Genomic DNA, 26,344 nt, shown 5'->3' with positions numbered 1-26,344 from the left:
AGGACTTGGGGTAGGACAGACCCCCACCTGGTTAAGGCTCCCCGTTGTGTTGGTGATATGGACACCCGGTCACAGACCACACTGTGACCTTAAGAACTCAATCTGTGAGTCACTTGTATACTAATGTTTTATGGTATGCATATTGTCTTTGTTTATTGTTTAGTCCCGGAGTACTAAATTTCACTAGGGGGGAATGTGTCACCCTGGCCTGGATGCCACAAAATGTAATAAAGCTGTGTCTGAGAGCAAGGGGGAGGTTCTCTGGTCAGGGGAACATTAGCATGCAGTACCTCCTGTCTCAAGCCAGTAGGGGGAGCAGGCTGCCCCTATAAAAGCTGGTGCTGGGGGCAGGGTTAGGGAGAACTTGAAGGCCTGTCTCAGGACTGAGACTTGTCCCAGAGCAGAGCAGGGACAGACAGTTGTACTGCACCTAAGAGGAAGTGTGGCAGGAGGAGAGCCACAAGCCAGAGACAAGAGGCGAAGAGAGCCTGTCTTGGCAGATAACGGACTTAACTTTACCAGACTTTGGTGTCTGAGGCTGGGAGGATTCTACATCCCCCAGCAGATAACCAGTCCGCAGGGGACTGTATATTCCTTGGCCTAAGAAGCCTGGAGGCCCTGCCACAACAGAAGGGACCAGTAAAGCCGTACAAGGCTGGGAGCAGAAAGGAACCCACGTCGCACGCCATACAGGCGAGAATACACGGAAAGCTCGGAAACGTGGGCTGTTACCCTATCACGAGGAGATAGCCAGAAGGAGCACAGAAAGCACGGTAGGCCTACACCCTCACCCTGACCAGGGCCAATTTCCCCGTTGCTCTCAGACATCCAGGTCCTCTCCTAGCTGGAACTGTTTGTGGGTCAATTTACCTGTTCTAGTAAAGACCCTGGACTGCAACCTGTTGTCTGCGTGCTCCTTGCTCCTCCAGCACTATCAGCACTGGGACTCTCACTACCATCACTCCCAACATCCATTATACTGCCCTGGGGCCGCACTCTTCCCGTGGGGAGTCACACTACCCTAGCTGCACACCTCATCAGCCCCAGCGGTCTGCATGCAGCGGCGGTTCCTAATAGCCACAATCCACGGGTGGCGTAGTCGGACATAAACATCAGCACATAACGGACTACCACTGGCCTGATCACCCTGAGCCACGGAACCAGGTTGCCACTACTACTCCCACCGTTTCCCTATTTGCCCAGATCCGAGTGCCCCACGGCCCAGGGGGCGAGTCACTTGTCTATAATTTTCTTTCTAATCTCCTGAGACAACTCTTTCCTTTGCTTGCTCTGGTCCATGTTGAGTGTAGTGCACACCATGTCACCAAACAGCACAGTGAGTTTCTGTAGCTCTATATACAGGCCCACTGACTGATTACAAGATTGTAGACACATGTGATGCTAATTAGTGGACACAACTTGATTTAACATGTCCCTTTTGTCACATTATTTTCAGGGGTGCCATCATTTCTGTCCAGGCCTATTTCATGAGTTTACATTTTTTAAAAATTCTGAGGTAGCGGGGTTGAAAAGCAATGTCTGACTTTCATTTGTTCATTTTCATAGATTTTTAATTTATTATTATTTTTGTCAGATTCAAGTTATTTCTGTGACCATTGTGGGATTTTCTTTCATTAAACGAGGAGTACCAACAATTTTGACCACGTGTGTAACATCTCTATCATGAACTGTAAGATACGTCATTCATCTACCAGTCCAGCTCCATCATGGAGTGGAACAGCTGTCATTTATCAATCATCCTATCTTTATCAAAGAATGGAACAACTGTCATCTAAGAGCCATTTTATCTTTTTCAGAAAAAGGAATATACGCCAATCCATCTTTATCATGCAGTTGTTCATCAATCATTCTATTCTGTCATCTAAGAAATATTTTATTTCTTTCAGATAAAAGAACATATGCCAGTCAACAGGCAAAGGAACTTGTAGGAAAGTAGCTGGCAAGGTCCTGGATGGGAGGTATCTGTCACCGAGTTGGCTAGCCTCAGTGATGTGAGTCCCAGAAAAGAATGCTCCAGCAACCATTGGGTTTTTTAATGGGCCTAGATTTTTGGATCAAAGGTTTTCGGAGTTTCCAGAAGAGCTGGGTGGGACTGGTTGCTTCCATACATCCACTCTGGGATTTGAATGGCTTATTTAAGGGTGGGGTCTGTGTGTGGAGGTGGAAAGACCTATTGCATGCTGGTCAGTCTCTGACAAATGCTGACTAAGACTGGACTTAATTTTGAATGGGTGAGCCCGCTCTGTGATCCAGTATGGACTGTTTGTTAATTTTTTTTTATTCCCTTTATTCCAGAGCAAAGGTTGTTTGTCTTTCTTTATGTTGGAGATTTATGAACTTTAATAAATCTACTTGTTTCTACCAAGAAACTTTGTGCCTGTGTATACCTGAAGCGCTGTCAGAAAGAGACGGATCCATACAAAATATATTATCAGGTAACAGAACAGCTGTCATTTAACAACCATTCTGTTAGGGAAAGAAACTGCTGTCATTTAACAACCATTCTGTTAGGGAAAGAAACTGCTGTCATTTAGCACCTACTCTGTCAGGCAAAGGAACGGCTGTCATAAAGCAACCACTCTGTCTGAGAAAAGAACGGCTGTCGTATAGCAACCACTCTGTCGGGCAAAGGAACGGCTGTCATGTAGCAACTACTCTTTCGGGGAAAAGAACAGCTGTCATATTGCAACCACTCTGTCGGAGAAAGGAACGGTTGTCATTTAGCAACCACTGTGTCTAGGAGAGGAACAGCTATCATTTAGCAACCACTCTTTCAGGGAAAGGAATGGTTGTCATTTTGCAGTTACTACGTCGGGCAAAGGAACGGCTGTCATTTAGCAACCACTGTTGGGGAAAGGAATGTCTGTCATTTAGCAACCACTCATTATTATATTCCCTCCTCTTTTTCTGTGGAGTTTTTTTTTGTGCCTTATTTTTGTTAGGACCCAATTCATCTTTCCATTTGCACCTTTTTTACGTCTATTTTATGTGTTCAGATGTTTTTTGTGTTTTTTTTAGTTTGCGACTGCTGGTTTGGCTTACTGAATGGAACCGATGTCATTTAACAACCATCTTATCTTTATCAGATATTGTAATGGCTGTCATTTATTACGGTCATTTAACAGATGATCCTTTTTTGTGAAGAACGAACTGCTATCATCTGACAGTAGTGATGAGTGAGCATACTCGGAAGTACTCGGTACTCGCCCGAGCATCTCAGTATTCGAGATGCTAGGAGCTCGACGAGTACTTGAGAGATGCTCGGGCGGATGCTCGGGTCCCCTCCCTGCATGTTTGGCGCTCTTTTTTTGGGAGGTGTATTCCCATGCACCTCTCACACCCACACATGGGTATGCGCTTCCTATTTGCTCTTGTACTCCTCCTCCTTCTCCTCATCCTCATCCTCCACCACCATATCACCAGGGTGACCGTGGTCCGTGATGCAACACCCACATAATTTTTTTAAAGGGTGTTTATGATGCATGTAAAAAAAAAGTTTTTATACAGTATGTTCACGTATACCCCCCAGGGGCAAATGTTTGGCAGCCCATACACTCAGTGCTTGGGAATTACAAGTATAGGAGACCCGCTCCTTTCTAATGCGAACATTGTTTAAGGGGGCCCTCTGACCGCCACGTCTCTTCCAAGGGGCATTGGAGTGCCTCCAAATTTTTGGCAACCCTTGCATTCACTGCATAGGCAACACATTGGGAGACCCACTTCCTAATAATGGGAACATTGTTTTAAGGAGGCTCTCTGACCTCCACGTCTCTTCCAAGGGGCATTGGAGTGCCTCCAAATTTTTAGCAACCCTTGCATTCACTGCATAGGCAAACACATTGGGAGACCCACTTCCTAATAATGGGAACATTGTTTTCAGGAGGTCCTCTGACCTCCACATCTCTTCCAAGGGGCATTGGAGTGCCTCCAAATTTTTGGCAACCCTTGCATTCACTGCATAGACAAACACAATGGGAGACCTACTTCCTAATAATGGGAACATTGTTTTCAGGAGGCCCTCCTCTAAGTCTCTTCAAAGGGGTATTGGGGTGCATCCAAATTTTGGGCAGCCCTGCCACTTACTGCATATGCAATAACAGTATAGGAGACGCACTCTTTAGTAATGGGAACACTAAAACATAGCCAGCTGATGGCTCTCTAAGAATAGTAAGGGCCGACTGCTGGTCCTTTAAGAATAGTAAAGGCCGCCTGATGGCCCTATAAAAATAGGCTTTGTGACTTTCAGAGTCCCTCCTTCATAAATGAAACACAATGTGTCTGACGATATCTCACATACCACATGGCCACATAAGGTTGCAAAATGTTAAAATGACATTTCCTGGTGAATGCATTTGTCACGGTTGAAAGCAATGCAAAAGTGAAAAAAACACATCAAAAACGCTATGTGTGAACATAGCCCAAGGTGTGGAGGAGCATTTTTGTTTTTGATCATTTATTTTGCTTTACAAGTCATTACCCTGGAAAGGATGTTCCTTAGCATATTTCCCAGGAAAATTCATTTTGGTTTCGTATTTGTATGTTTTATTGTGAGTCCGTAAAAGTGGCGTAATACCTCTGACAACGTTGTTGACAGCAGTGACCTGGGTGTCAGAAATGCTTGTCTTCCCCATGCTGTCCCCATGTCATTTGAGCACTGTTCCCATCGATTTGGGCAATTTTTAGGCCTCTGCAGACCGCTCGAGTTTCCCATAGACTTACATTGGGCTCGTTGCTCGGGTCGAGCACCCGAGTATTCCAATTGGCTCTACCCGAGCATTTTAGTGTTCGCCCATCACTATCTGACAGTCATTTTATCTCATTCAGGTAATAAAACAGCTCTCAATCAACAATCACTCTGTCAGCTCAGGGATGGGATGTTTTTTTCAGTAAGAGGGCCCTGGAAAACAAGCATAATAACTTACCCCAGTCCTTTCTATTTTATAACAACTTTTATTGTAACTCCAAAAGCTGGTTTTCTGAAATAACAATGGTCTACAATACCAAAATACCACCTCCATACAGTATCCTAATGATTACCGTATTTTTCGGACCATAAGACACACTTTTTTCCCCAAAAATTTTTGGGGAAAAGGGGGTTGCGTCTTATGGTCTGAATGTACCGGTTTTGTGACATGGGGGGCGGCTGGGGCTGCGGAGGCGGTGGGGACAGCGGATGTCGCAGCGGAGGGGGCTGTTGCTGTGGAGGGGGCTGTGGCTGCGAAGGGGGCTGTGGCAGCTAGGGGAGCGATGGAGCAGTGTTACCCAGTATGCGCCGCCATGAATTCACTATGGCCGCGCAAGACATCAGGAAGTGGGCGGTCTCCCGTCCAGATCGTGCGCTGCAGTGACGTTACTAAGAGGCAGGGCCGAGGATGACTGCGCGCTGTGCTGTTCTGTTTTGCCCCGGCCCTGCCTCTTAGTAACGTCACTATAGCGCGTGATCTGGACGGGAGACCGCCCACTTCCTGATGTCTTGCGCGGCCATAGTGAATTCATGGCGGCGCCCGCTGGGTAACACCGCTCCATCGCCACCCCAGCTGCCACAGCCCCTTCCGCAGCCACAGCTCCCTCCACAGCAACAGCCCCCTCCGCTGCCACAGCCCCCTCCGCTGCCACAGCCCCCTCCGCTGCCACAGCCCCCTCCGCAGCCACAGCCCCCTCCGCTGCCACAGCTGCCTCCACAGTCCCAGCCGCCTTCGCAGACACAGCCCCATCCCACAGCCAGTGTGACCCCGCTCCCTGCCTATCCAGAATGAGAGGCAAGCATTATAAGGTAGAAATAAAGTATAAAGTGAAAAAGCACATGTCATTAAACACTGTACCACTCGTGTGGTGAACTATAACTCCCAGAATGACATAAGAGCTGAAGGACGTGCTGGAAGTTAGAGTTCTCCTCAGAGCAACCACATGAAATATGTGTGGTGAATACCCACACAATAGTGCATTTCAGTGGTGAAAAAAAAGATAGCGCTTAATGTCCAAATGATATCGCCACATAAGGAAAAAGATTAATACTGCCGTAGAGTATATATTTTATACCGCTATATAGATGAATGCAGAACAGGAGACAGAGAAGACTACACAGCTGTGAGTTAGCAGCTACACAGATCTTTATATTCTTAGTCAGGTCATTATCAATGAATGTTTTTGTTTCGGGGGGTCCTGTGCTCATGGGCTCCTAGGATAAAGGGGTAACTGTTCAGATTGTCATACCCTAAAACCAGACATGTTATCAGGGAATGAAACATGCTGTCATGGAATAGCTGTTTTTTATGGTTATTGCTAAGAGATCAGCAGGCATAGCCTAGTAAAAGAGATAACTAAGTTCTATTCTAAAGGGGAACCAGAGGGTTCCCAATGGGTGCTAGCTTCCAATCCAAGGGTCCTCTTCCACAATGAAAGAAAGGGATGGCAATGGGGGAAAGCTCACCCCTGCTACCATGGGATGTTGTGGCATATTCCAGCAGTATGAAGGAGCTTTCCCTAAATAATAGAAATCAAATTGACTATTATTACATATTTAGTGAAGTTATATATTTTATTTCCTCTTTTATGCTCTTTTTTTTTCATTTCTATGCAGTTTCCTCCTAGTTTTGACATTTTTCTTGTAAGTCTTCAGTCAACACAGAGATTTATCTTCCTGCGACAGGCAGAATAGCCTTTTCTATCCCCCACAAGATTTAAAAGTCGTGGATCTGCAATTTCTATGACATAGACTCAACATGTTCAGTGTATATACAGTACCATTACTGCAATGCAGGTGTAGGCATTCTCAGCGGACTTAACCCTTTGCCTCCCACTAGAGACTACACTTCTCCCGCTCCTCCTCCACTTTCCCTGCCTGTACTGTTTTACATCTTCCCATTATTTTTAATTATTGTGGACGTTCCCACACATTTAGTTTATTTCTTGTAAATTCTTTATTTACATTGAATTACAATCATAATACTGATCAAAACCAGAAGAAGATGGCCTTCATTAACATCAGTGTAAACATGGTTTGGCTTCCGGGGTATAATCAATGTGAAGACGAAATTTCCAGTAATTGTTAGTATAGCAACTAAACAAGGCACAGCTATATCATATGCTCATACTATATCTATACGTCTAGGTATATGTCAATCAAACTGGGGCACAGAGAGCAGCATTGTAGCGTAAAAGAAATGCCAAATTATTAAAAATGATATATATTTGGATTTTTATAGAAAGGTGACACGGTTCACCAAAGAATTGATATATATAGCCACTGCTCTGTAGCTTTTGACAGGGCCAGTTTTAGAGTAATAGATAAACTTAGCCCTGAGGAGACCAACAAGCAAATAGTCTCATTTTTGCAATTTTATACCATGTTTCTCAAACATAATACCGCCATATAGAAAATATTGCCATCTACAGCCTACATAAAATTGCCATAGAGTGCAAAGACAATACTGCTTAGGAGGGACCACATGATACAGTCATGTAGTACCAAAATTATTGCCATCTACTGCTCACCTAACACTACCATATTGTAATAAAAATTGCCATCTGGAGCTCGCATAATACTACCATATAGTAGCAAGAAAATATTGCCATCTGTAAGACACCTAATACTGTCGTAAAGTGCTAAAAAATAAAGCCATCTACATTCCATCTAAGTCAATACCAAAAAAGTCTAGTGTCAAATTAATACTGCCTTACAGTGTCAAGAAGATATTACCATCTATAGGTCACATAAAACTGCCTTTAGGGTATGTGCACGTGAATTATTTTTTGCAGAAAGTTCCACACCATGTCTATGTGGCACCCTGCTGTTCACAGGTACCACAGGACCCAGGGTGCATGGATGGACTTCTCCACAAGAGGCCCTCAGTACATACAAACACCTCCACCCTTCCACCTCATACCAGCAGAGGGAGCCCGTTAGGGACATATATATATATATATGGAGGGTGGAGCCAGGCAGTCAGTTAGTTGGAGAGAGTCAGACAGAGAGTGAGTCTGACAGCGTGCTGACGCTGAGAGCAGCAAACACGAAGCACGTCTGCTGCTGAGTTCTGAGGGCCCCGAGTGTGGCCGAAGGCAAGAGGAGAGAGGAGTTGAAGGGGCAGAGGAGCATCCTAGGGTCACCCCGAAGATACAAACCGGACACCGGGTTCGCGCCTACAGGGTCCTTTATACCCAGTAGGGACCACCGGCATTCCAGGAGGACTACAAGTCCCTGGCAGACCTGAAGCTAGACCCATTACAGGACCAGGAACCACGAAGGCCCCGGCGACCAGGGATAGTGGTTGCCAGCATAAGGTCCTACTACCGAGCGACAGGTGAAGGAACAGCACGACACATAAGCTAGGCCCAGTTGCAGGCTGGCCAGGAGAATACAGAGAGGCAGACACAGATCAGGAGGCCTTATACCCGCTCACTGGGGAGAAGTCCTGAAGTGCACACATCCTACTGAGTACCCTGGACCGTGCCTGACATCTGCACCAGTAAAGGTATTGAAGCGAATCCCCTGTCTCTGTCAGTTACTCCTGCTGCGCCATCCCGCCTGCACTACAAGCCTCAGCATCACCATTCACCACCAAACTCCACACTGCCCCGGGGGCCCGCTCCGCCTGTGGGGAGCAGAAACATCCCAGCTGCCATCCCATCACCCCCCCCCGGAGGTCTGCAGCAGCGCTGGTAATCCTTACCAGATACCACAGGTGGCGTCACGAACTCTATAAATCCCATATAAATAATCCCCCCTTTTATTGACCGCCCTGGGTCACGGACCGGGCCAGCCACTGTGACATATTCCCCCGGCATCTACCGGCCCGGCACCGGGTTCCCCACGGCCCAGGGGGCGCGTCAAACTTGGCGTCACGAACAGGATTGCGTGCCCGTTGCCACCAGGTACTGTGCGCCTTAAAGAACTGTGTCGCATACCGTGGTGAAGTTTTCCCGCCAATTGCCGCTGTTTCCCGCCATTGTCCGCCATTTTAGAGTCGCCGCGTGGGAAGAAGAGGGGCGTAACCGCGGGAATCAGAGAGGCGTGACTGCTGGAAGCGCGCGAAGCTCAAGCCCCTCCTCGCGCTCTGACGCAGCACCAGGAAGCGTCAAGTCCTGGAAGGAGACCGTCGTCTGCGGAGCTGCGGCCTGCCCGATTAAAGAAACAAGAGGTAGGCTACGGTTCACTAGGGGGGCACAACCATGGCCGACGACCATCAAGATGCCGGAGCACCGGATAACGCTCTCGATGCTCAACTTGCACCCGGCGCTGCTCAGGCCACAGCGGCCGCCCCACCAGCAGGGGTCGTGACTCCGTTGATACCCATGCCGTATATCCCTGGAGCAAAATGGCTTCCCCAGTATGATGGCAAACCAGACACCCTGTCTGGATTCAAAAGGAAAATATGCGGTGTACTGGATATGTACTCAATGACTGGTAGACAGAGAGCCGCTGTTGTGCTGGGACAATTGACTGGTGCCGCAGAGCGGGAAGTTGAAACCTGGCCAGCCGCAGACCAGGAATCAGTATCCATTATCTTTAAGAGACTGCAAACTATCTTTGAAAACTGCAATGAGACAGATCTCTGGATGAGGTTCTACCACTGTACCCAGAAACCTGAGGACAGTATCCGGGACTATGCCTGGCGCTTACAGGAAGCCTTGCGGGCCCTGAAACAGGTTAGTCCAGCCAGCATACATGGTGAGGACCAAATGCTGACAGAACAGTTCATCCGGGGGTTGAGGTCCCAGGAGGAGAGCAGAACCGTACGGTGGTGGGCCTTAGATCATCCAAATGCCACCTTTGACGCCCTGAAGGACATGGCTATTAAGGGTCTGCAGCCCCTGGAACCATCAGATACTGCTATCCAGCGTTACCAGGGTGGGGCCACCTCAGTGCCCGCAGCACCCACTGCTCCTTCATTAACGGCTGAAACAAAGACGCAAACAGTGCCCCCTAGTGAGCTGGACAGTCTGCGCTCTGAAGTGCGTCAGGTAAGTAAAACCCTGGTCACTGTCCTGAGCACCCTACAGCTACAGACGGAGCCTGAGCCGGAAGGAAGGATCCTACTCGCCGACAGTCCTGAGGATGTCCCCTGGATGAGGAGAAGAAGGAGGACAACGCCACCCCGTAGGAGGACAACGCCACCCCGTGGGTGGACCAATGACCAACGTCGCCCTCCCGGAGACTTCATCTGCTACCGCTGCCACAAGGCAGGCCACACCGCGCAGAACTGTCCTTTAAACGGGCAAACCCTGGGGCTGAGGGCCGACACCCAGGAGTAAATCAACCAGGCCTATCAATCTGGTACCACCGGTTCGTGGGAGAAAGGTCTTTCCTGTCCATCGTGCTGGACGGCATTGCTACACCTGCGTTACTGGACATCGGCTCACAGGTAACCATCATACCTGATGTCCTCTACAAAAGGTACTGGTCCATAGATGAATTCCACCCGCCAGCCCCGAACCTCTCTGTGTATGCCTCTAACGGCCTTCCTCTTAACCTAGTAGGGTTTAAGGACGTGACAGTGAAGGTGGGGAGAGTGGAACTAAAGGACCAAGGACTAATTGTCATAGAATCTAACCCTGGTGATACAGACTTGTATATGATACTTGGTACAAATATTGTTGGTAACTGTTTGGGAGAAGTGTTGTTTTTACTCCAACAGATTGCTGACACTGCCAAACCAGGGCAGAGGAAGGTGCTCCAGAGAGAGATTCGAGCCCTCCTGTACCAGCAACAGGTAAAGCTAATAGGTGGTGAGATTGGTAATGTACGGGTGACAGACCCGATACCCATTGTGATTCCCACAATGAGTGAGATGCTGATTTGGTGTAGGGCAGCAATAGTTCTCAAGGGACAGAACTACCAGGCGGTAGTGGAGCCCATTAGCTCAGAGCACAGACCTACACTCTTAACTGCTAGAGGGGTAGTTGATGTACGCAATGGGAGGGTACCCATACGTCTCCTAAATTGTGGGGAGGAGGAAGTCAAATTGCCAAGGTATGCCACTGTTGCTAGATTGTATACTGTGAATGATGATGCCATACACACAGTGGAATCCTTGACCCCACCAGATGCAGTGGAGGACAACGACTCCGAAGCTCAGCTGGAGGATTGGTGTCAACATCTCCATGTTGGGTCTGACGCCACTCCTGTCCATCAGAAACACGGTGTTTACAGAGTGGTTCAGGAATATGAACAAGTGTTTAGTAAACACCCACTTGATTTTGGAAGGGTTAAAGGGGTACAACATCACATACCCACCGGTAACCATCCACCCATTAAAGAGTGTTACAGACCCGTACCACCAGCAATTTACCAAAAAGCCAAGGAAATGTTGCATGATATGAAAAAGGCAGGGGTAATAAGGGATAGCTGTAGCCCTTGGGCAGCTCCCCTGGTCCTGGTCAGGAAAAAGGACGGTAGCATGAGGATGTGTGTAGATTATAGACAGATTAATCTCATAACATATAAAGATGCATACCCTTTGCCCCGTATAGAGGAATACCTGGCTGCACTAAAATCTGCCAATTACTTCTCTACATTGGATCTTACTAGCGGGTACTGGCAAGTCTCTGTTGCTGAGGAAGACCGGGAGAAGACAGCCTTCACCACCTCGATGGGACTGTGCGAGTTCAACAGTATACCGGTTGGACTCTGCAATGCACCCGGAACGTTCCAGAGGCTGATGGAGTGTTGCTTGGGACATCGGAACTTCGAGACAGTGCTGCTGTACCTGGATGACGTTATCGTGTACTCGAGGACGTGTGAAGATCATCTGAAGCACCTGGCGGAGGTATTTGAAGCATTGTCCTGGTATGGGATGAAACTAAAGCCTTCTAAATGCCACTTGCTCAAGCAGAAGGTTCAGTACCTGGGGCACATAGTCAGCTCGGAGGGAGTAGCACCAGACCCGGAGAAGGTCACTGCCATCCAGAAGTGGCCTGAGCCAAGAAGCATCAAATAAGTACGGCAATTCCTGGGACTGGTCGGGTACTACAGGAGGTTCATAAAGGACTATACCAAAAAGGTAGCACCTCTACAAGACCTCCTGGTAGGACAGTCCAAAAGAGGAAAGAGTCCCCCATTCCAGTGGGGCAAAGAACAGGCTGAATCCTTTGCGGTAATGAAGGAAATCCTGACTGGTGAAGAAATCCTGGCTTACCCTGACTACAGACAGCCTTTCCTGCTGTACACCGACGCCAGCAACGAGGGACTGGGAGCTGTGTTGTCCCAGAAGCAAAATGGAAGAGAGAAGGTAATTGCGTATGCCAGCAAGAAGCTATGCCCTACCGAGAGGAACCTGGAGAACTACAGTTCCTTCAAGCTGAAGTTCCTGGCCTTGGTCTGGGCTATCACTGAAAGGTACAAGCATTACCTACCCTCAACGAAATTCACAGCCTTTACTGACAACAATCCCTTGACACACCTGGAGACAGCCAGGTTGGGAGCCATGGAACAGCGTTGGGTGTCCAGACTGTCCAATTATCAGTTCACCATCAAGTACCGGGCAGGTCACAAGAACACCAATGCTGATGCCCTGTCAAGGATGTCTCACCAGTCAGACACCGAGGATGAAGTGGATAATTTAGAGGAAGTTGAATTACCTGCTTTCCACCAAAGCGGAGTGGTCCATGAGCAACATGTCACCAGAAGACGTCAGGGAAGGACGCTGAATCCTCTACCCCACCACAGTTGGAAGGAGACCCAGGACAGTGACCCGGTTGTCAGCCTTATCAAAAGACTGATCACCCAGGAAGGTTTTCACCTGGAGAAGGATGCTCTTCCACAAGCCAAGCAACTGTGGAATGAAAGAAGCCGGCTATTCATCTACAGAGAGAAGCTGTGCAGAAGATATGTCAACCCCAAGACCCATGAAATGGTGTGGCAGATTGTTGTACTCATGACAGATATCCAGATGGTGTTGGAAGCCTACCATGATCAAGCAGGTCACTTGGGCTGGAAGAAGCTGGAAATCCTGCTGAATGACCGTTTCTGTGGGTTGGAATGCGGAGCTCCATAGAGAGGTGGTGCCGGAATTGTGGGCCCTGTAGCCTCAGAAGAAAAGAATACGGCAGCCAGAAAGCACCCTTGCAGTCCATCAAGACAACCCAGCCCCTGGAGATCGTCGCTCTGGATCACGTCAAGCTGTCACCCAGCAGGTCAGGCTATTCCTATGCACTGACCATGGTGGATCATTATTCCCGGTTTCTGGTGGTAGCCCCTGTCAAGGATCTGACAGCAGAAACTGCAGCAAGAAGGTTCCAAGCATACTTCTGCAGGCCCCATGGATAACCGGACAAAGTGCTGATGGATCAAGGCCCTGCCTTTGAAGCCGAGCTGTTTAAAGAATTCTGCCACCTGTACGGGTGCAAAAAGATCCGGACTACGCCATACCACCCTCAGACCAATGGTTTGTGGGAGAAAATGAACAACATCGTCATAGACCTGCTGAAAACCTTACCCTTGAAAGAAAGAAATCAGTGGCCAGACAAACTACCTGACCTGGTAGAGCTGTACAATCACATACCTGTGAGTTCTACAAATTGTACCCCAGGGTACCTCATGAGAGCAAGGAAATTGCGCATGGACCTGGAACTCGGAGTGGTAGAACCAGAAGCAGATATGTTCACTGAAGACTGGGATACAAATCGGCAAGAGCAGTACAGGAGAGTACAGGCCTGTGTCGAAGACAGTCTGAACAGAGTAAGGGAAAGACAGGAAGAGCAGTAAAATAAACACGCACCAGCAGAACCCTTGGCACCTGGACAGATAGTGCTAAAGCGGAAGAGGAGAGGTCACAAGCTCGATGACCAGTGGGAAAGAGAGCCCTACACCGTGTTGAACTCCAAGTTTGACAACAGTAAAACCTGCCTGATTAGCAAAGATGGAGGTAAAACAACTGCAACAGTCTCAAGAGACCATCTGAAAGTGTGCCCAAGTCTACTGAAGACAATGGAAGAAGAAGTACCTCCTATAGCACCGGAAGAACCCAAGGAAGACGTGCTTCACACAGTTCTAGGAGATTTCCCTGTGGACTGGCCTCAACTTGATGGAGCAGTGATTATACCCGTAATACACTTCTATCAGCAACAAGAAGAACCTGTGAGCTCCCTAGAAGAACCTGCTCAGGAACAGGAAGAGTCCCCAGTCAGAGGACAATCACCCGTTGAAGCAGAGCCTGCAGGCCCAGTGGACAGTGTACTTGCCAGTCCCATACAGAGATTAAGGCAGTTCTATAATCTACCAGCACGTACACCTGCTAGATTAACAGAAAGGGTACGCACAGACACTAGTGACACCCCAGTGCTACGAAGGTCCACACGCAGCACACAAGGACAAATCCCTGCCCGGTTTAGGGAATAAGCATGAAGTGCCTAAATTGTAGATAGTTACCCAGTTGGGTATTGCCTATTATTTATTGTATAAACTGTCAATAATATGTGTGCATTTAGTTACCCGTCAGGGTACAAAGACTTCAGGCTGAGGACTGTGAGCAGCCAAAAAAAAAAAAACTGTCTTGTATACACTGTGTTCCAAATTATTATGCAAATAATATTTTCTCAGATTTTCCCAAATTACCTATATGAATTGCAGTCATTGTAAAATGATCTTGCTGCGGAATGCACGGTTCTTCTTCTTGAACCATGGAAGGAAGTGCTGTTTGAGAGACTCAACATACATTATGAAGTTCATCTTTACAATCTCTCTCCCCATGATTCCAGCCCAAAACATTACTCCACCTCCTCCTTGTTAGCGCCGTAGCCGTGTTTGCATGGGGTGTCCATCAACCAGCCATCCTCCACTCCATCCATCTACACCATCGAGATCATTTCATGCATGATAATGCCCCGTCTCATGCTGCACATAACACATCTGCATCTCTGGCTGCTATGGGCATAAAAGGGGACAAACTTATGGTGTGGCACCCATGCTCCCCTGACCTCAACCCCATTGAGAACCTCTGGAGCATCATCAAAAGGAGTGTCTATGATAGCGGGAGGCAGTTCACATCTAAGCAACAGCTATAGGAGGGTATTCTGTCCTCATGCAAAACAATTAAAGCAGAAACCATCCAAAACCTGACAAATTCAATGGACGAGAGAGTTCAGAAGCTCCTTTCGAACAAGGGGTCCTATGTGCAAATGTAACATCACCTAGAATAAAGTTTTGAGTTGAAAACTGTTTGATTTCAGTTTGTAATAACCTGCTAATGCTTATAATTTCAAAAATGACAATTTTTTGTTCTTTATTAAAATGAAAAGGTTGAAAACTCTGCTGTGCATAATAATTTGGAACATGCATTTTGAGTGCAGTTTGAGTTTTTTATTTTTTTAAAAATATACTGTTATCATAGGCAGTTTGTACAAAAACCTTTCAATTGTACTCTAATAGTTATTTGACTGGAAAATTACAATGACTGCAATTCATATAGGTAATTTTGGAAAATCTGAGAAAATATTATTTGCATAATAATTTGGAACACAGTGTATAGTTTGCACTTATCAAAGTGCCCTATAAATGACCACAGAACAAAAACCCGTTTGGCGTGGCCGAAGACGTGGTCCAGCACCTGGATCACTTATGCCCTGTAGCCATGACCAGGGCCTACGTTGAGGGTTTTCAGGCGGGTCCCTCATGTTTCTCCCTGTTACACTTTCATCGGTGAAATGGAAACCTGGTTACGGGACATACTGTAACTTTATTATTGTTATTTTTGAAGTTAACCTGTTTTGCAAAATGCTTCAGTTCAGGAGTACTGAATTGTACTACGGGGGAATGTGGCACCCTGCTGTTCACAGGTACCACAGGACCCAGGGTGCATGGATGGACTTCTCCACAAGAGGCCCTCAATACATACAAACACCTCCACCCTTCCACCTCATACCAGCAGAGGGAGCCCGTTAGGGACATATATATATGGAGGGTGGAGCCAGGCAGTCAGTTAGTTGGAGAGAGTCAGACAGAGAGTGAGTCTGAGAGCGTGCTGACGCTGAGAGCAGCGAAGACGCAGCACGTCTGCTGCTGAGTTCTGAGGGCCCCGAGTGTGGCCGAAGGCAAGAGGAGTGAGGAGTTGATGGGGCAGAGGAGCATCCTAGGCTCACCCCGAAGATACAAACCGGACACCGGGTTCGCGCCTACAGGGTCCTTTATACCCAGTAGGGACCACCGGGATTCCAGGAGGACTACAAGTCCCTGGCAGACCTGAAGCTAGACCCATTACAGGACCAGGAACCACGAAGGCCCCGGCGACCAGGGATAGTGGTTGCCAGCAGAAGTTCCTACTACCGAGCGACAGGTGAAGGAACAGAACGACACATAAGCTAGGCCCAGTTGCAGGCTGGCCAGGAGCATACAGAGAGGCAGACATGGACCAGGAGGCCTTAAACCCGCTCACTGGGGAGAAATCCTGAAGTGCACCCATCCTACTGAGTACCCTGGACCGTACCTGACATCTGCACCAGTAAAGGTATTGAAGCAAATCCCCTGTCTCTGTGAGTTACTCCTGCTGCACTATCCCGCCTGCACTACAAGCCCCAGCATCACCATTCACCACCAAACTCCACACTGCTCCGGGGGCCCGCTCCACCTGTGGGGAGCAGAAACATCCCAGCTGCCATCCCATCACCCCCCGGAGGTCTGCAGCAGCACTGGTAATCCTTACCAGATACCACAGTTGGCGTCACGAACTCTATAAATCCCATATAAATAATCCCCCCATTTATTGACCGCCCTGGGTCACGGACCGGGCCAGCCACTGTGACAAATTCCGCCGGCATCTACCGGCCCGGTACCGGGTTCCCCACGGCCCAGGGGGGCGCGTCATCTGCATCTCTTGGCAGGAAAAAGTGTTTTTGCTGCATTTTTGTCTCTCTTTTTACATGTGTTTTTGTTGCAGATTTGTCCCAATTCATTAGTATGGGTGAAATTTGCAGCAAAAATGCTGAAATAATTTATATGCTGCAGATTGACATCTGCAAGTAAAAAAATAAACAAATTGTGCATGAGACTTCAGGATTCCCATTCACTTTGCTGGCACTAGGAAATCCTTCAGGTATGGTGACAAAGCTGCACCACAAAAACACAATTTGTGCACAGACTCTTATAGCGTTAGGATGGGGTCCTGGGTTCAAATCCCACCAAGGACAACATCTGCAAGGAGTTTGAATGTTCTCCCTGTGTTAGCGTGGGTTTCCTCCAGGTTCTCCGGTTTCCTCCCACACTCTAAAGACATAGGGAATTTAGAATGTGAGCCCCAATGGGGACAGGGGAGATAATGTCTGTAAATTGTCTGAATTGTAAAGCGCTGCGTAATATGTTGGCGCTATAATAAAAAGATTATTATTATTGATACTGAAATACAGCTCATATAATACTGTTATATAATGCAAAGAAAGTATTTCACTCTGCAGCCTACATAATACTGCCTCATAGTGCCAAGAATGTATTGCCATCTACTGCCAACATAATATTAACATACAGTACAAAAAAATTGCCATCTAAAACGCACATAATACCACCATATAGTGCCAAGTATATATTGCCATCTATAACCTACGTAATACTACTATATAGTACTAAGAAAATATAGACATCTACTGTCCATATAAAACTGCCTCATAGTACAAAGAAAGCATTTCCGTCTATAGCACACATAATACAGCCATATAGTACAAAGAAAATATTGCCATCTATAGTTCACATAATACTACCATGCATTGCAAGGAAAGTATTTCCATCTATAGCTTACATAATACTGCTATATAGTGCTATGAAAATATTGCAATCTATTGTTCACATATTACTGTCATGCATTGCAAGGAAAGTATTTCCATCTACAGCTTACATAATACTACTATATAGTGCTATGAAAATATTGTCATCTGCAGCCCATATAATATATTACTGTAATGGTGCAAAACAATACAAAACATCTAGAGTCAACAGCACACAACCATATAGTGTCGAGAATATATAGCCCTCTAAAACAAATATAATTGTGCTATATATTGCTATACTGCCATTTACAACCCTAGTACCTCTAAATAATGCTACGACAATACTGCCAAATTGACAAGGACCATTTTGGTTGCAGGCTTTCCTCACTTATAATAATGGGATTACACCATCTCAAGGGGCACATAAGAGAATAAGACTTCTGTAAAATATTAACATTCACAGCCTCCATGATCTTCCAGGCGCATGAGGAGCTATAATGGCATTGTTCATGAAGTTGCATCATATGTTGTTCGACTAGCATGAAAATGGTGTTGCCTTGAGGGGTCTCGGCTCCATCTTTGTCCCGTGGGCTTCAGCTGCAGAAGCGGTTGGTGTTGCAGAACAGTGGACAGGTCACATCAGCACACTCCTCTCCTGGAATACTCTGTGTTGCTGGAGGATCCTGCTCCTCCCACTACATAAGTCTCAATAGGACCATCCTTTCAAGAGTGAAACACGTGTTGCGGCACAGGTGGCACTGTCCCAAGTCAAAAGAGTCCCACTTGGTGTATGAGTGCACATGGCTGGTGTGGTTATTAGCTTATATTTTGTTCCTAATGGGGCAGAATGTGCATGGTCCACGTGTGGTGTCCAATAGACCTGCAGATGGGAAGTGCAGAGTGTTATGCCGGAGGCCTGCCAATCAGAGGCAGGTGAGCTGAAAGCCAGAGTGGGATTTGTTCAACACAGGATCATGGGTGGTCCAAAGTTTGAAGCGACTTGTCCATTCCAAAACAGAGGGTGGTCTGAAGGTAGTAATGTGTGACGTGGGACCTGTGGACATAGTGGGTCAGCTGACACGCTTTTTGGAGACCCAATTGGCAATAGTTACCACCCTGATAATAGCCCCACCGAAACTCCTGCACTGAACTCAAACGTAGACCTGAAGGAAGGGGAAAGTGGTCCCTAAAAGATCTAAGGACTGGGAGCAAAAACAGGAGACCTCCTAACAGAAAAGTTAGTTGCAGAAACGAAGATTAAAGGGAACAAAACTGGTGGAACAAGAAGTCCCAGGATAACAATTGTCCAAAGCACAAAGAACTTAACAAGGCAACTTAGCCAGAGCACAAGCGTAACAACACTGATATCCAGCGGGGAATGGGAGACAGGTGCTGAGTATTAAAGAGTGAAGAGATCATGTGACCAAGACACCCAGCACCAGAGGAAAAGACTAGAAGCCAGCAAACCACAACAAGATGGCCGATAGTAAAACAACATAGATTCTAACAGGAGCTTTCTTACGCTGATGCAGGTCAGTTTTGGAGAGTCTGTTGGGAAACATGTTAGCCCGAGAAGGAAAACAAGATGGGTTGATTAATACCAAGCCACATAGTTTCTTGGGCTCCTGGGCGTACCACTGAAGTTGAGATCGCCTTCCTCGTCTTTTTCACTTTTCAGGATCCAGGATGTTCTTGCGATGTTAAGATCCAGACTGTCACTTTATCCAGTACAGTTGCAGGGATTGCTACCTCAGAAAAACTCCTCATTGCACTCACACCCAATATGTGGCTTATTCAGTTACTATACCTGTGACTGGCTTCACTCTCTTCATTTCACTACCTTCTGCTGATATTAATCTACTGCTGCTAAGCAAAATTTAAAAAAACTGAACTCAAGGTTCTTAGTTAACATTATGATCAGAATGTGTAAGCCCACTGCCACGTCATGGTGAACCTCTCAGTGGGTCCCTAAACTGCAAGGCAGAGTGCTGAGTGGCAGCCAATGCCTCAGCAATAACACACCATTTTACCAGGGCAAAGCCCCCAAAACTCACAGCCCCCATTCAGAGGTTCACCATGATGTGACAGTGGGCTTATATATTATGATCATGTTCAGGTTTGTAAATTTTGCTTAACCACAGTAGATCAGTATACAGTGGGGGAAATAAGTATTTTATCCCTTGTTGTTTTTGTAAGTTTGCCCACTGACAAAGACATGAAAAGTCTATAATTTTAAGGGTAGGTTAATATTAACATTGAGAGATAGAATATCCCAAAACAATCAAGAAAATCATATTGTAAAAATTAGATACATTTTTTTTTTCATTTTGCAGTGAAAAATAAGTATTTGATCCCTCTGGCAAACAACACTTAATACTTGGTGGCAAAACCCTTGTTGGCAAGCACAGCAGTCAGACGTTTTTTGCAGTTGATGATGAGGGTTGCGCACATGTCAGCAGGAATATTGGTCCACTCCTCTTTGCAGATCATCTCTAAATCATTAAGATTTTGAAGCTGTCGCTTGGCAACTCGGAGTTTCAACTCCCTACATACGTTTTCTATGGCATTAAGGTCTGGAGACTGGCTAGGCCACTCCATGACCTTACTGTGCTTCTTTTTGAGCCACTCCTTTGTTGCCTTGGCTGTATGTTTTGGGTCATTGTCTTGCTGGAAGACCCAGCCACGACCCATCTTCAATGCTCTTACTGAGGGAACGAGGTTGTTGGCCAAAATCTCATGATACATGACCCCATCCATCTTCCTTTCAGTACGGTGCAGTCGTCATGTCCCCTTTGTAGAAAAGCACCCCCAAAGTATAATGTTTCCCCCACCATGCTTCACGGTTGGGACGATGTTCTTAGTTTTGTACTCATCCTTCTTCTTCCTCCAAACATGGTGAGTTGAGTTAATGCCAAAGAGCTCAATTTTTGTCTCATCTGACCACAGCACCTTCTCCCAATAACTCACAGAATCATCCAGGTGTTGATTGCCGAACTTCAGACGGGCCTGCACATGTGTCTTCTTGAGCAGGGGGACCTTGCAGGCACTGCACGATTTTAAACCTTTAAGGCGTAATGTGTTACCAATAGTTTTCTTGGTAACTGTGATCCCAGCTGCCTTGAGATCATTAACAAGTTCCCCCCATGTAGTTTTAGGCTGATCTCTCACTTTCCTCATGATCAAGGATACCCCACGAGGTGAGATTTTGCATGGTGCCCCAGATCGATGTCGATTGACAGTCATTTTGTATTTCTTCCATTTTCTTACTATTGCACCAACAGTTGTCTCCCTTTCACCCAGCGTCTTACTTATGGTTTTGTAGCCCATTCCAGCTTTGTGCAGGTCTATGATCTTGTCCCTGACATCCTTAGAAAGCTCTTTGGTCTTGCCCATGTTGTAGAGGTTACAGTCTGATTGATTAATTGAGTCTGTGGACAGGAGTCTTTTATACAGGTGACTATGTAAGACAGTTGTCTTTAATGCAAGTAACGAGTTAATTAAGAGTGTCTAACTGGTCTGTAGGAGCCAGAACTCATAATGGTTTGTAGGGGATCAAATACTTATTTCTCACTGCAAAATGCAAAAAAAAATGTATCTAATTTATACAATGTGATTTTCTTGATTTTTTGGGGGATATTCTATATTTCAATGTTAAAATTAACCTACCCTTAAAATTATAGACTGTTCATGTCTTTGTCAGTGGGCAAACTTACAAAAACAGCAAGGGATCAAATACTTATTTCCCCCACTGTATAATATTTTGATGTCCGGTCATGTCTTTTTCTAGAGTTATGTTATGTCATTTTATACCTTGGCATCTTATGAAGGAGCAGCAAATTTTTTACATAATCAAAAATTTTTAAAGGGGAAAATACCTTTTATTTTTTATTTGATTTTTTTAAATATTTTGTCACTTGTTTTTTACACGCTCACATTGGCATATAATTCCGAGGAGTTCAATGCGAGAAAATTTTGCATTGTACTCTGTCCAGCGTTATTCAATGAGGCAGGGCAGATCTGCGATTTTTTTATCATGCTGATTCGACATGAGTAAAAAATTGCAACATGCTGTGTGAGGCAGTGACCGGGATCGTATACGAGGGACGTTATATATCTCCCAGAATGTGTACAGAGACCTATTAAATCGATTGGAGTGCATTGCAGTCACACACACAGCTGCGACTGCAATGCAGGAATGAAGGTGAGCAATGACCTGGTCAGACTACCTGGCTAAGGCAGATTAAGTAAAACCCGGCAGGGGTTCATTTCTTGGAGGAGGTCACAGGAGGCAGTGGGGCGGTCTCCTCCCTCCAACCCGGGTTTTCCAGTGGCTCTTGCCACAGGTCCTTTAAAACTCCTGCACTAACTATTAGTGTTGTTCTATGTTGGACCTGCTAGGAGCATAGCAGGAAAGCTCGGCAGGACTGTGTGTGGCTGAACCACTGCCTAGGAAGGCTCTGCACCTGTCAGGCTCTGAGTGGCCCGGAACGGCCGTTGTCCCCGGCAACCGTTGTTTATGGTGGACTCATGTCAACCCGGCTGCGAACCGGAGGACTTTCTGTTTACCCGTGAGTTGCTGAATAAAAGCTGTTTATGTTGGACTTGTTTTGGGTTACTGCCTCAGTTACTGCATGGTGTGAACACCGCCGCCTTACAGCTGTCAATGTCAGAATTACTGTTTTTTGTCATCATTCCTCACAAAAACAGAATATTAAGTTTGTATCCACTAATGGTGCCAGCAAAAGTGTAAACTGATTCCAAAAACAAGAAAAAAGTCCTCACACCGCTCCGTTGACATAAAAAATATATATTTTGGCTCTCAGAATATGGCAATTATCTATAATATAACGCTACAAGCATCCCTCTGTCTGAAGCCTTTATAGACTGCGCAAGAGCAATGCACCTGCGCAGTCTGGCTCCAGACAGAAGAACCCATGGAGCCGTTACAGGTAAGAGGTGTGTATGGCACCGGAGATCGCGGTATGCGTAGATACTGAACGCACACCGCGATCTCCAGTGCCATACTTACATACTTACCTGACCAGGAGGAGCTTAGCCGTGGCACCTCTGTTCTGTGTTCTGTCGACACATTTGCAGTGTGTCTTAAGCAAAATTTCACCGGACAGCGTGGTATGGGCAAGCGCGTACTGAGGCGCCACACTCCTCCCCTGGCCTTCGGCAGAACGGGATGCAGCACTGGAGCACAGGGAAGAAAGGTGAGTATAATTGTTTGTGTGTGTGTGTGCAGCATAATAAGGATGAGGGGTACCATACATACCAGGATAGGGATGAGGGGTACCATGCATACCAGGATTGGGAGATGAGGGTTGTCATGCATACCAGGATAAGGCTGAGAGGGCCATACATACCAGGATTGGGGATGAGGGAGCCATGCATACCAGGATTGGGGATTGGGTGCCATGCATGCCAGGATTGGGGATGAGGGGGCCATGCATACCAGGATGAAGGATGGGGTGCCATGCATACCAAGATGAGGGATGGGGTGCACTGCATACCAGGATTGGGGATGAGGGGTGCCATGCATACCAGGATTGGGGAGGAGGGGTGCCATGTATACCAGGATTGGGGATGACAGGGCCATGAATACCATGATGAGGGATGGGGTGCCATGCATACCAGGATTGGGATGAGGGGTGCCATGCATACCAGGATAGGGATGAGGGGGTACCATGCATACCAGGATAGGGATGTGGGGGGCCAAGCATACCAGGTTATGGATGAGGGGCCATGCATACCAGAATGGGGATGAGGGGTACCATGTATTTCAGGATAACAATGAGGGTACAAGGTATACCAGGATATGGATGGGATGCCATGCATACCAGGATGAGGGATGGGGTGCCATGCATACTAGGATAGGAATGAGGGGCCATGCATACCAGGATAGGAATGAGGGGTACCATGCATACCATGATGAGGGATGGGGTGCCATGCATACCAGGATGAGGGGTACCATACATACCAGGATAGGGATGAGGGATGGGGTACCATGCATACTAGGATAGGGATGAGGAGTGCCATGCATACCAGGATGGGGGTGAGGGGGCCTATGCATACCAGGATAAGGCTGAGGGGGCCATACATACCAGGATTGGGGATGAGAGAGCCATGCATACTAGGATGAGGGATGGGGTGCCATGCATACCAGGATTGGGCTGAGGGGTGCCATGCATACCAAGAATGGGATAAGTGGTGTCATACATATCAGGATTGGGGATGAGGGGTGCCATGCATACCAGGATTGGGATGAGGGGTGTCATACATACCAGGACTGGGGATCAGGGAGCCATGCATACCAGGATGAGGGATGGGGTGCCATGCATACAAGAATTGGGATGAGGGGTGCCATGCATACCAGGATAGGGATGAGGGGCCATACATACCAGGATAGGGATGAGGGGTACCATGCATACCAGGATTTGGGGATGAGGGTTGCCATGCATACCAGGATAAGGCTGAGGGGGCCATACATACCAGGATTGGGGATGAGGGAGCCATGCATACCAGGATGAGGGATTGGGTGCCATGCATACCGGGATTGGGGATGAAGGGGCCATGCATACCAGGATGAGGGATAGGGTGCCATGCATACCAAGATGAGGGATGGGGTGCACTGCATACCAGGATTGGGGATGAGGGGTGCTATGCATACCAGGATTGGGGAGGAGGGGTGCCATGTATACCAGGATTGGGGATGACGGGGCCATGAATACCATGATGAGGGATGGGGTGCCATGCATACCAGGATTGGGATGAGGGGTGCCATGCATACCAGGATTGGGATGAGGGGTGCCATGCATACCAGGATAGGGATGAGGGGGTACCATGCATACCAGGATAGGGATGAGGGGGGGCCAAGCATACCAGGTTATGGATAAGGGGCCATGCATACCAGAATGGGGATGAGGGGTACCATGTATTTCAGTAAAACAGTGAGGGTACCATGTATACCAGGATATGGATGGGATGCCATGCATACCAGGATGAGGGATGGGGTGCCATGCATACTAGGATAGGAATGAGGGGCCATGCATACCAGGGTAGGGATGAGGAGTACCATGCATACCATGATGAGGGATGGGGTGCCATGCATACCAGTATGAGGGGTACCATACATACCAGGATAGGGATGAGGGATGGGGTACCATGCATACTAGGATAGGGATGAGGAGTGCCATGCATACCAGGATGGGGGTGAGGGGGCCTATGCATACCAGGATAAGGCTGAGGGGGCCATACATACCAGGATTGGGGATGAGAGAGCCATGCATACTAGGATGAGGGATGGGGTGCCATGCATACCAGGATTGGGATGAGAAGTGCAATGCATACCATGATTGGGCTGAGGGGTGCCATGCATACCAAGAATGGGATAAGTGGTGTCATACATATCAGGATTGGGGATGAGGGGTGCCATGCATACCAGAATTGGGATAAGGGGTGTCATACATACCAGGACTGGGGATTAGGGAGCCATGCATACCAGGATGAGGGATGGGGTGCCATGCATACAAGAATTGGGATGAGGGGTGCCATGCATACAAGGATTGGGATGAGGGGTGCCATGCATACAAGGATTGGGATGAGGGGTGCCATGCATACCAGGATTGGGATAAGGGGTGTCATGCATACCAGGATTGGGGATGAGGGGTGCCATGCATACCAGGATTGGGGGTGAGGGGTGCCATGCATACCAGGATGAGGGATGAAGAGCGCCATACATACCAGGATAGGGATGAGGGGTGTCATGCATACCAGGATAGGGATGAGGGGTACCATGCATACCAGGATAGGGATGAGGGATGCCATGCATACCAGGTTAGGGATGAGGGGTACCATGCTTACCAGGATAGGGATGAGGGGTACCATGCATGCCAAGATAGGGATGAGGGGTGCCATGCATGCCAGGATAGGGATGAGGGGTGCCATGCATACCAGGATAGGATGTAGGTGGCACATAACAGGATGGGGAACAGGATTGGGGAGCAAAAATATCAGAATGGGGGCAGCACAAATAACAGGATGGGGGCTGCACATAACAGGATGGGGGCAGCACATAGCAGCATGGGAGCAGCATATAGCAGCATAGGGGCAGCACATAGCAGGATGGGGCAACACATAGCAAGATAGGGGCAGCACATAACAGGATGGGGGCAGCACATAGCAGGATGGGGGCAGTGCATAACAGGAGGGGGGCAGCACATAACAGGAGGGGGGCAGCACATAACAGGAGGGGGGCAGCACATAACAGGAAGGGGGCAGCACATAACAGGAGGAGGGCAGCACATAACATGAGGGGGGCAGCACATACCATGATGGGGGCAGCACATACCATGATGGGAGATCATATACCAACAAAAATGCTCGCCACCCGGGAGTAGAACGTGTTCAATAGCTTGTTTTAGATATAAGCGAATCTGCCAGAATTTGGTTTACCAAATTTTCTCCAATTTGGCCAGGACATTCAACTCTACTACTATTTCTACTAAAAGCTTTTTATTACCCTCTGATGTTTTTCAAGACCTCAGAGCATAATAAGCATATGGGTTAAAAAATAAAAGATTTTATACTCACCTCGCCCCTCACCTGGCCTGGGACTGCTGTTCCCTAC

The sequence above is a fragment of the Phyllobates terribilis genome, unplaced genomic scaffold, assembly GCF_046119375.1.
Source record: "Phyllobates terribilis strain yellow unplaced genomic scaffold, ASM4611937v1 Scaffold_5__5_contigs__length_657084704, whole genome shotgun sequence".
Lineage (NCBI taxonomy): Eukaryota > Metazoa > Chordata > Amphibia > Anura > Dendrobatidae > Phyllobates > Phyllobates terribilis.
Note: the sequence above shows the minus strand (reverse complement) of the source record.